The following is a 12,870-nucleotide window of genomic DNA, read 5'->3' on the forward strand; positions in this document are numbered from 1 at the left end:
CCCCAGGCGAGCTCAACCTCCAGGCAGGGGCGACCTCCAGGCGAGCTCGACCTCCAGCAGGGGCGACCTCCAGGCGAGTTCGACATCCAGCAGGGGCGATCTCCAGGCGAGCTCGACCTTCAGCCGAGCTCGACCCCCAGGCGAGCTCGACCTCCAGCAGGGGCGATCTCCAGGCGAGCTCAACCTCCAGCCGAGCTCGACCCCCCTAGGCGAACTCAATCTCTAGGCGAGTTCGACCCCCAGGCGAGCTCAACCTTCCAAGCGAGCTCGACCTCCAGGCAGGGGCGACCTCCAGGCGAGCTCAACCTTCCAGGCAGGGGCGACCTCTAGGCGAGCTCGACCTCCAGCAGGGGCGATCTCAAGGCGAGCTCAACCTCCAGCCGAGCTCGACCCCCCCAGGCGAGCTCAAATCTCCAGGCAAGTTCGACCCCCCAGGCGAGCTCAACCTTCCAGGCTAGCTCAACCTCCGGGCAGGGGCGACCTTCAGCCGAGCTCGACCCCCAGGCGAGCTCGACCTCCAGCAGGGGCGATCTCCAGGCCAGCTCAACCTCCAGCCGAGCTCGACCACCCAGGCGAACTCAATCTCCAGGCGAGTTCGACCCCCAGGCGAGCTCAACCTTCCAGGCGAGCTCGACCTCCAGGCAGGGGCGACCTCCAGGCGAGCTCGACCTCCAGCAGGGGCGATCTCCAGGCGAGCTCAACCTCCAGCCGAGCTCGACCCCCCCCAGGCGAGCTCAATCTCCAGGCGAGTTCGACCCCCCAGACGAGCTCAACCTTCCAGGCAAGCTCAACCTTCCAGGCAGGGGCGACCTCCAGGCGAGCTCGACCTCCAGCAGGGGCGATCTCCAGGCGAGCTCAACCTCCAGGCGAGCTCGACCCCCCCAGGCGAGCTCAATCTCCAGGCGAGTTTGATCCCCCAGGCGAGCTCAACCTTCCAGGCAAGCTCAACCTCCGGGTAGGGGCGACCTCCGGGCAAGCTCGACCTCCAGCCAGGTTCGACCCCCCCAGGCGAACTCAATCTCCAGGCGAGTTCGACCACCAGGCGAGCTCAACCTTCCAGGCGAGCTCGACCTCCAGGCAAGGGCGACCTCCAGCAAGGGCGATCTCCAGGCGAGCTCAACCTCCAGCCGAGCTCGCCCCACCCCCCCCCCCAGGCGAGCTCAATCTCCAGGCGAGCTCGACCTCCCAGCAAGGGCGATCTCTAGGCGAGCTCGACTCTCTAGCCGAGCTCGACCTCCAGGCGAGCTCGACCTCCAGGCAAGCTCGACCTCCGGGCGAGCTCGACCTCCCAGCAAGGGCGATCTCTAGGCGAGCTCGACTCTCCTGCCGAGCTCGACCCCCAGGCGAGCTCAACCTCCAGGCTGGGGCGATCTCCAGGCGAGCTCGACCTCCAGCCGAGCTCGACCCCCAGGCAAGCTCGACCTCCAGCCGAGCTCGACCCCCAGGCGAGCTCGACCTTCCTGGCGAGCTCGACCTCCAACCAGGTTCGACCCCCAGGCGAGCTCAACCTCCAGGCGAGCTCGACCCTCCAGGTGAGCTCGACCTCCAGGCAAGCTCGACCTCCGGCCGAGCTCAACCTCCCAGCAAGACCGACCTCCAGGCGAGCTCGACCCCCCCAGGCGAGCTCGACCCCCAGGCGAGCCCGATCTCCAGGCCAGGAATCTAAGACGAAGAACGCATTCCCGACGAAGAAGAAGGCAAAGCATCGTTTCCCTCTTTACGATTTTAAGATCCTCTGAAGCTCCTGGACGCTTTGGGCTTTGTCCCGAACTTCCTTGAGCCCTTTGGACTCTCGAAAAGTAATTTGGGCCGACCCAATACTAGGCACGTGACTATTCCAGGCACGTGACTATTCTAGGCACGCCACGTGTCCTCGAATGTTAAATCCAAAAAATGGTTTAACATCGTGTAATGAGTTGAGGGAGAGAAAAAGGAGAGTCATGCACGGTAGTGCGGCGCAGTTGGATTTGGTCAGTCCGGTTGAGAGAATCGAGGCTCAAGCAAAGATAAAGGAAAAGAGTACTGGAGAGAGTGAGATAAATTTCGATACTTAAATTATGCAACTTTTTTTTTGTAAATTTTACATATTTCTAAGTTGGTACAAGTCGAATTTAAAAGTCGCTCTTAAATAAAATAGACACATAATTTAAATATTAAATAAATATATAGTTTTTCTTTTCTTTTTAAATTCATATGTAGTTGATTTTTATTAACCATGATTAATAAAAGAAAGCACATATTAAAATTAGGTCTTCACGAGTGTCAAAACAATCATCTCCTCAAGATATTCGTATTGGTTCTCAATTTATTAAAAATAGAAGTCTAGATCCCAAGTTGTGATTTTTTAAGACGTTATAAGGAGAGATAACAAACATTTATTTAAGAGAAAATGACGGTATAAATATATAAAGCTTTCTGTTGGAAACAGTTTACTACCTTTTTTTTTTGCGGCTAAAATATTGATTGTTTGCTTTCAGTAGTACCGTTACTACCTTCGCCGTTATTTTTAGACGGAATGCCATGTGTAAGGCTGAGATTAAAACAATTTAATGATTTTTGCTTCAAACTAAATAAACATTAACTATATCATTTTTTGATAAATAAATAATTTAAAGCATCAACCAATGAAAAAAGTAGAGGTCTAGCCGTGGTCTCGCCGCCGCCGTTGTCCTCACCGGCGACCTCTGTTTCCTCATCGGCAAACTCCGCCTCGATCTTCCATGAACCCTTGACTCGAGGTTTTGAAATGATGATGTCGATTTGAGTGGAGAGGCTCTGAATCCAGGTTTCTAGGGTTTTGAGATTCGTCAGAGAAGATGACCCTCGCTCCGTTTAAAAACATTGTGCTTATCAAATTTTATATAAGTTAGAATTCAACTCTTTGAATTTAGTGAAGTTCGTAAAGGTTTTTCCTATATAATTACACAGCAAAATAGATGTAAATTTGACTTAAAAACTATTTTAATTCTAAATGAATGGTCAAAGCTTCATGGACGCACGTACTCCGCTCACCCCATCTAAATCAGTCCATGTCCATGTAATTTTTCATGACTCTCGATTTCGAAACCCCTAAATGATAATTAAGAGATTCATCAAATCCTATATCATAACTCAATCAAAAATAAAATCCATCCAAATTATCGTCAGTAACTTAGAAATCATCATAAATAATAATAGCGTTGAACTAAGAATTCAGAACTGTGGTTCTTAAATGGACGGACCTTGAAGAGCAACTGTCAGAGTTTTGGTGCAATTACATAAATTGGGTTTCATTTAATTTTAAGCTATTTTCTCATAACCACCAAATTTTTTGCATCGAATTAGTGATTACTTGAGAGGCTTAATGACAAAAATGGTAAAAACAAAAGTGAAGAAGACAATTATCATTGACTTCAAGAAATTCTTTGCTTAATCAAAGTTTTATTAATCAAATTCAATTATTTGAAGTTTAATGTTTTTGGTTATTTCTATTACTTAGTAATTTCATTATTATTTTCTTTTAACGTGTGGATTTTAAAAGGGTGATGTAGCTAAATAACCAATTTAAAGTTATAAATTTGTAAAATAATCAATGTTTGTCTTAATTTAGTGAAATAGCTAAAATATGCAGCAAATTGGTTTTAAAAAAAAATTGAAGTAAAGATTAATTTTTTTGAAAGTGATAAATTACTTATAATAATCGTCAAAAAATTTAATTTTCGCTGTAAAAAAAAATTTGAAAACATAAATTTGACTACTTTGCTGAAAAGTTAAAACCTTGATTATTTTTTTTAATCAATAAGTTTCAAATAACTATTTTCTACAATTTTTCCATTTTTAAAACATAGAAAATCATGTCTTACAAAAGTTTATGTTTCATATTAGATATATGTTTTTATTTTTGTTAATTTGTTTTTTTTTATTAGGGGCACTATCGGCTAGAATTACATGATATATTAGCAGTGCAAAGCGCAGGTGGCACTAACGACCAAGATTACATAGTAGGTGGCACTATTGGCCAAGATTACATACTTATTAGAATAAATCCTAGGGGGCATGCATTTTCTGCATCCCATGAGAGTTTGAACCCATGACCTCTCCGTCGAAGTGTGTGTGGGATTACCGCTAGACCAAACTAGTTAATTTGTTTAAAATGCCAAAATTTTAAATATTTCTCAAATGCCTTAGTATATACTGGGCCAGCGTTGATATATATTGGGCCAACCTTCGCTTGATGTTTACTAAAATCTCAGCTAGAGTAGGATTTTGAAAGCAAGTCGAAATCATAAAACGAGTCGATATCCAATTGAAAAATCCCAAAATCCCTTCTCCGCCCTACATATAAATAAGCATAGAATACGAACTTCACAAACCACGTTCTCATGTTCCCACACAAAAGAAAAGAAAAGAAAAGAAAAGAAAAGAAAGGAAAAGCTTGTTGATATAGAGAAGTGCAGAGTTGAAAGCGGCAATGTCTTACGGGAAAACATCAAACAAGGTGGACGAAGAGAAGTACAAGGTTGTAGAGATCTCTCTGATCTCGGCGTACGACCTGGATCCTCCCTCGACGAAGGACCTCGAGATCAGAGCGGTGATGTGGCTGGACCCGAAACGGAAGGTGGAGAGCTCCGTGGTGGCAGGCACGACGGAGCCTGAGTGGGGGGCCAACGAGACGTTCGTGTTCGTGGTGGAAGCAAAAGCACTGAACAGGCTCACAACCGCGGCCCTCGTTGTCGAACTCTACGCCGGACAACTCTTGCTCGGCACATCCCGGCCTCTGCTCGGAAGGATCCCCGGCTGCGGCCGCCACTACGCCGGAAACACTATCGGCGCCGTGATGGACTACCACCTCCGCCGACCCGACACACTCATCCGCGGCGTTTTGAAGCTCGGATTCACCGTGCTCCACGGACTGCCTCTCACCAATGATAAGCTCCTCGCCACTGGCTTGGCCGTCGACTGTAACACTATGATCCTCAACAAAAGTAGTAGCTCCCGCGGCGCCGCCTTTGTTAGAAGATTTGCTGATACCGTTATTAAAGGGTTTCTCCGCCCATTAAAGATTTATTGATTTGCTGCTACTAGGAGTCATACGTTAATTTTCAAGCGTTATAAGATGCTATAGTGGACGAAATAGTGCTTAAAAGCTTGTTGTTGAGTTAGTATCTCAGGACTTTTTGATTACGTTATAGACCATTGTTGTATTTGTTCTGCTGGGTCACTTGATTGAAGATGTAATTCTTGTTTTATACATATTTACTGATTTTATTACTGCTACTACTGCTGATACTATTTTCTTAGTCTTACACTTTCTTTTTTTACAATGTTATTACAAAGAGTGAACGTATCTTTAGGTTGGTTGTTGTAATAATTACACTATTACAAAATGTGGTACGAATCAGACGCGATTAGTCGCGTCTATATAGACACGAAAAAATACTCTTCCGATGCGATAAGTCGATGAGCAAAGACGACAGGCCACTGATCAAGGTCTACCAAAAGACTTTGTCGCATGGGAGGAGTATGCTATGAGGGAAGTTCTCGGGGCAGGTCTGATAATCTTCTAAGGATTGGCTCGTTAGTCCGGAAAGGATCGCTTATTAATGCACAACAATCGACGATAGTGAGTGAAAAAGTAGATGTACTATTTTCCCAAATACCCATTATTCAATATTAATTGCTTTAAAAATCCGAAAATTAATTAAAATAACCATATGGTTATAACCTAGAAAATAGGATTTAGTTCTAACCATAAATATATTCTTTAAATCTTTTATTGTAAAAAATTGAAAGATCCAAATCTTTTATTTTAGAAAACGCGAACAATCGCTAATTTTTAATGTAAACACTAATTACTTGGATACTTATACTTATTCAACAATAGATTTAATGTATGGGCAAACACAATCAACACAATACCATAAAAAGATTTCGGATTACATACATTTCGGCTCAACTACAGATCCTCTACGCTACTATATTTTGGATCTCGTTGCTCTCATTCCTTAGTTGCTCCTCGTTCTCAGATCATTGATTCCTCTGTTGCTCGGGCTGATCGATACTGTAATCTTCCAATATGTAATCTCCGGAACGATAGAAACCAATGTGTGGACCAACTCTTTACTCACTAATTATTCCAACGAAGTGTTGGAATAATTCTTTCTTTCATTGCAAAATGGTATGAACGAATATTTCAACTTCGGGAGAGAGGAAAAACGTCCACACCAAAGAGAGGGAGAGGCACGAATTCCAAGGGTTAAAGTGAGTTGTGTTTGGGCGAATTTTTCGCTACCCCAAGCCCCATTTTTTATACCTTTCTAACTTACCCAAAATAAAATATGTACTTCTTGATTTGATTTGATCTTATTATATTTAATATGAGATATTTATTCTATGAATAGAACAAATCAAATATCTCTAAAATACTTTAATAAATAAAATATTCATATCATATCTAATATTTATTTACTTCTCATATTAAATTATATTATTCAAGTAACTGAATAATATATAATATCGCAATGATATTTTCAATAAATAACATAATTAATATATTATTTGTTTTTCATAATAAGACATTTTATTCTATAAATATAATAGTAGAGAATATCTCCATGATACTCTCATAAATAATTACTGTATTAAATACTCACAAAATCGGATCATATTTAATATTTAATATTTAATTTATATTTGAGAAAAGTTCCAATCTTATTGGGCTTTGATCAACAAATCCAAAGCATATGTACCTCATTGTACACGCCTACCATAAGCTCTTTTGGGCCTTGTGTGCTAATTTAAATTTCTCTTTTACAAGCTCATTTAAATATCAATGATATTCCGAAGTTATTTAACAATTAATAACTTATTTGTAATATAGTTTATTACGAATGTGAAAGATTTTGCAACCAATTAACTAATTATTACGAGTATCTATATCCATAGTAGAGCCACATTTGGGTGAAGTTTCCACAAATCCGAATAAATAGACGAAATCTCTATTTTCTCTTATTCATTCGATGCGTCAATATCGGCGTCACATCAAAAGATGAACCGAGATTGCACGTTTCTTGTTACTCGAATTATATTGTACTTGATGTTTATGCGCATCCATTGATATAGTTCAAGAGCTCAATCCTCTAGGTTCAACTCGTAACGAAAAAGATCAATTACTTCGTTATATTTTTCTTGATGCATATGAGCCCTAAGCATCGTTTCTTCCCCAGCGAAAGATTTTTTCATACATAGTTACTACGATAGTGCGCGCAATCAATTAGTTTTGAAATCAACCCTTAGGTGAGTGAACATTGACCTTCTTTCAAGAAGGCTGAATTGCGTATCTGTGAATCACTTTCTGTTTCTATCATATCTCGAGCTCCTAAGATATAAGTATTTAGGCATCTATATCTAGCCTTTAATGAATAAGTCGAAGAACCTAGTAATACAAGCTAGAAGTCACTTCAAATAAGATCAAGTCTCACTGTGACCATCATAGAGACCCCAGTTAGTGTGTCGCAACGGTTCCTTAAACGACACATCAACATCCACAGTCCGTCCAGGCCATACACATACCAAATGTGTAGAATACTTCCACCAAGCGATCAACTTTTCACAAGTGTTCCACATATTTGATTTTCAATCCAGCTACCCAAGCTTAGATTAATCATCGACTATGTTTTATCTCAACGCCCGAACTTAGATGCCTAACATGTAATTCAGTTTAATACGGATGCTATAGATGATAATTGTTATTGATTCTAACTAGAAAACAACCCACTAATCAATAATGCTAATTGAGTAAACTTATTTTTATATTCAGTAATCAATCCTCTTTATTTCATTGTCTTCAGTAAGCAATATTCATAGCAAGAGAGACCAATGCAATCAATCATTCACAACACATATCATCATGTCACATTGTCTGAAAGAGAAAAATATAGGCTTAAAAGAAGAAGTCTTCATAATAGAGTTTCAAATAATGCACACAACTCCCCCTGTTTGCCTCAAGAAACACAAAGTGAGGCCAGTGATAGAAGATCCTAGGAACCAACAATGTCTAAGAAGGCATAGCTAAAGAGTAGAGAGCTATAAATATTACAGATCTACTTAAAGAAGAGATGTTCACGTGGTATCTGGAAAAAGCAAATAAAAAAAATGAAAAGACCAGATTCTTTATACTTATAAGGCATCAGTTGAGGCTATATGGCTGAAACTGGATCAATTTGGTTCGGTTTTTTCCATTTTTCGTAGACGAATCTGAATTTTTTGGTTTAAAAATTTTGGTCAAATAACCAGTTCAGTTTTGTCCGAAACCGAAATTCGGTTATATCTGAATATTTGGTTATGCAGTTTCTTAAATCCAATATCCAGTTTTAATATCCGAATTTTAAAGCCGGCTTAAAAAAATTGGTTATCCCGTTCTTAAAATCAATAACTAGTATGAAATTAGTTTTAAAATCCATACCCAGTTATAAATTATTCCAATTATCAAAATCTGAGTAATAATGAATCATATAATCATATCGAGATTATTTTATTTTTAATAAAAAATAACCAATTAAATATCCGATATCCGATTTTTTTAAAATTTAAAATGGATATCCGATCCAAATTTTTAAACTGGATCGGCTATCCGAATCCGAGTTTTGGTTATAGGATGTGGTACTGATTTTCGGTTTGAATTGATTCGATTATCCAGTTAAATCCAATTTTTTGTTCGATTTTGTACATGCTTGGTGTGGGAGCCTGATCCTCATAATGTGGAGCAGCATCAGTTGAGGAGGAGGCAGTGTTGTGAAGTTCATCAACGTCAATACTTCTCTCTCTCTCTCTCTCTCTCTCTCTCTCTTTCTGACGGAGGCATTGTTGATCACATCATTCGGGTGCTTGAGTTCATTTATCAGAGTCCGAGCAGTGAGACCACATAACTCTGAGGACATAAGAGGGACATTAGGAGCACCTTGAGCCATGGTGAAGGACATGGGCACACGAATGCTGGAGGGCCTACTAATGTCAGTTGAATAATGAGACTGAAGCAACTTGTAATTGAAAGAGATCTTCTTGAGCCAATAAGAGAGGCTTCAACTCCTCATCAACAAATCAGAGTGTTACTTGAGAATCATCCCACACAACAAGGATAGGAAATAGGCAGCTTGAAGGCATCGGAACCGGCATCCCTAACCACTTGATCAAACACAAGTTGCCCAAATTCCAGATCTACACCAGTACCTACTTGATAAATAAATCACTTGATCGAACACAAATTGCCTAGACTGAGTAGAAGTAGCCCAATTCTTCACTCCAATCTTGTGGAGAATGAAATATTTGGTACTCAGTTTAGAAGCAAGGTAAAGACATATATCTAGCCAACCTCCTAGATGCTTTCCACCAGTGATTTATTTGACCACATCAACCTTGGAAAGGATTAGATCAAAAGAAGAAGGAGTATTCCTTCCAAGAAATTCATTGATGGCATGCGAAAAGAACTCAAAACACATGCCACGTACGTAGGCCTTCATATAATCAGGAGATTATGAATTTGTTATCTTCACAGGAAGGTTCACTATAAACTCTCTGACCAACTGTACATGGGGGCCTGTGTTAATAATAGTCATCATCAAGTCAGCATCATTGATGTACTAAATGATCTCAAAGCACTGTAAGGCCTCTTCAGAAAGCACAAACTCAAGAGCTATACTTATTTTCACATCATTCCTTGGTTTATTCTTCTTATTCTTTGATTTCCTCTCAGCGTCTTCTTCCTCTTCCAGGATGTTCGCGACATAGTCAGACATACCCTCTGGAATATCTTGCTCATTTGCGATTTGGTTTGGATGATCAGGTTGTCGATTTGGAGGTTTTCATGGACACCCCTAACATGGATGATCCATTTATTAGAAGTTTGTGTCTTATGACAAAAATGGTTGAGGATTGCAAACATGCTTAACTTTTTCTTCAAAGCTGCTTTGTTAGCATACATTCCTCTTTTGAATATTCTTTCCGGAGAATGACTATACGTCACCCCCGACATCCACCTCTACGCCCGTTTGGTTTTGTGAATGGAATCCAGTGTGCTTGAAGATGGAAGGGTATGCCTCGTTCCCAGGGAAGGCGTATAGCCCTCAGAGGGACTCTGACTTAGGTCGTGGTTGGCGATCTCAAAAGCACTACCCTCCTAGATTGGAGACTGTTGCAATATTTTCGTATGCAAGTGCACGTAGTCGCTCAAGTAATAAAGTTTGTAAGTACGAGTTGATCCCACGATGACTTTTCTTAGCCGAAAATCAAACGAGCTAGCAACGAATTGAACTCAAAGAAAACAAGGTGATTATTATCTAAATTGCAAAAAATAAATAAAAACACAAATTAAACACGGGTGAACGGATAGGTAGAAGGCAAGGGCAAAAACTTCGCAAAACTCTCCTATGGTCAGGATTCCTAGAACTATGCACAATTTTTTGGTTCACCTCTCTTCACTAATCACACTCACGTAATTATATTGCTAAATCTCTACCGAGCATCTAACAATCTATGTCAATATCGAGTTTTCATTTCTCGATCTCAAACCCTAAAAATACGATAAGCATTACAATCAAGAGTGTACACACGATCCCATAGCAGTCTAACTATCTCTAGCTTAGGAATGTACTACGGTGAAATAATCCTTATGCACGATTATCTAATTCTCTCTCGAGCAACTAAACAATCCTAAAAAATCATGAATGAGGTAGCTAATCTCATACAAGCAGTAAGCATGGAATTAATTCAAGAGATAGTGAAGATGAAGAAAAATACTTCAATTAAGTATTTATGAATCCACAACCATATTCAAGCAAACCTAAGCCATCACCCTTAAGGGGTTCAGCTCATTGCGACGAGAGGAACAGAAACAGAAAAACAAACTCCATAAAAACCATATCAAAATAAAACATAAATAAAAGGGAGTTCCAAGGAATAAGATTAGAAACAAAAACGCTGAATCGTGGTTGTCAGTCGTCGACGAGCGGTGGTCTTCTTCTCCGGTTGCCTCTTCTCTCCCAACTAGCCAAAATACTATTATGAAATCTAAAATAAAATTGAAGATATGTGGATTAATATATATATATATATATATATATATATATATATATATATTACTTTGGTGTGTTTTCAGAGCCTTTGGAACCATTGGATTTGATTGAGCGGTTGATAAAACATCAAAAACGCAAATTTGGAAATTCCTGTTTTCGGAGCTGCGCAACGCGCCCTTAAACCTGTGCGGTGCACCTATTCGATTTTAGCTTCTCCGCGGTTACGGCTCGTGTGCTCGTTTCTTCGATTTTGTTGTCAGTGCGGCGTGCTATCTTTTTCCCAACACGCATTCTTTTTTTAAACGATCATAACTCCTAGCTCTGATGTCCGATTCTTGCAAATAAATGTGCGTTAAAAATCTAAGAGAAAGTTATATACAATGGTGGAAAGAATTATTCCAGAATATTTGATAGAGAATCTCAAAATCATGCAGAAGAGGACGTCGTGTTTCTTGCTCTGTTCTACTTGCTCGAAAAGTCTTTGAATCACCTCAAATTGCTCTGTAACGTCACGTGATACTCTACTAACCTCCTTAATACTCAAATAATTTCAAAAACCTTAATTCAACCCAAAAAACATCAAACACACTAAAATTCACTCGAGAAAACATGAGATTCGAGTCGGAAAATAAGAGTTTAATGCGTTCGAATCGCACCTAACAGAGACGGCATATCAGGTTGAGTTCTCCAATGACCACTCTCACCAGTGTTTGGAGTTGAACTAACATGTGCAAAATCGAAAACGAGGGGGTCTAGTTGCAATTGCTTCATCTCCACTACCAAACTCTGTTTTTATTTGTCTGATTTCTCCTTCCGAAGATGCAAATAACATTTCAAACTTAGGTCAGAGTCTAATTACAGGGGGTATTGACCCTTCTGTCTCGTAAGTAACATAGAGCTATGAGTTTTAGGAGAGAGATTTAGCGTGGCATACAACAGCTGCATGAACTCCTCGTACATCACATTGACAGGTATTAAGACTCACACACCACAAAAGGACCAGCATCGTATCGTTCATATTTCACAATCTACCACTATGCTTGATGAATGTATGAATGGGTCTCATCGCTGCACGTAGTCCAGTTATACAGAAGAAAAAAAATTGTAACAAATTAAAATAAAATATGAGAGAAATGTCTAAGCGGCTAGAGTAATTCGTGACAACATGTTATCACGAAATACATATGTTTTGTGATAATGTTGTCACGAATTCTTCATCGGGAACGAATATGTTATCACGAAATACATATGTTTTGTGATAACATGGTCTCAAAAATAAATTTCATGACATTAATGCGCGAAATCTTTAACCTAACCTAGGTTTCCGTTAAAGATTACGTTACCTTGTTGTCACATAGACCGTATTTTGTGACGTCTCCTTATTTTGTGACGTCAAAGTCACGAAATCTTCAACAGAGATCCAGATCTGTTTAGTGATTTCGGACTTAATCGCTAACAAATCTTAAAGTTTTTCGGACACCATTTAACTAAACATAGGTCTATTTGAACCGCTCGAACAAGAATGACCAAGACTTAATAGCTAAGCTTAAAATAAATAAAGAAACTTACCGAAGAGAAAGGTCGGAGCTCCGCTACCGAAGTGGGAGAGAGCTTGCTATTGCGGAGCTTGGTCGGAGCTTGGAAGTGGTCGCTGCTGAAGTGAGAAAGAGGGAGCAGGGACGGTTGAGCTGAGAGACGATAAGGAAGAGAGAGAAACGAGAGAAAAGATAAAGGAAGAGAGAAAATAGATATTTTGCTTGGATACGGTTTTTTTTTAGAATTAAAAAAAAAGATATAAAATGTGTTAATCGATAGAGGATAG

Source organism: Urtica dioica, chromosome 2 (genome assembly GCF_054948205.1).
Source record: "Urtica dioica subsp. dioica isolate 48M chromosome 2, U.dioica_male_clone48M_v1_H2, whole genome shotgun sequence".
In the NCBI taxonomy this organism is placed as follows: Eukaryota; Viridiplantae; Streptophyta; class Magnoliopsida; order Rosales; family Urticaceae; genus Urtica; species Urtica dioica.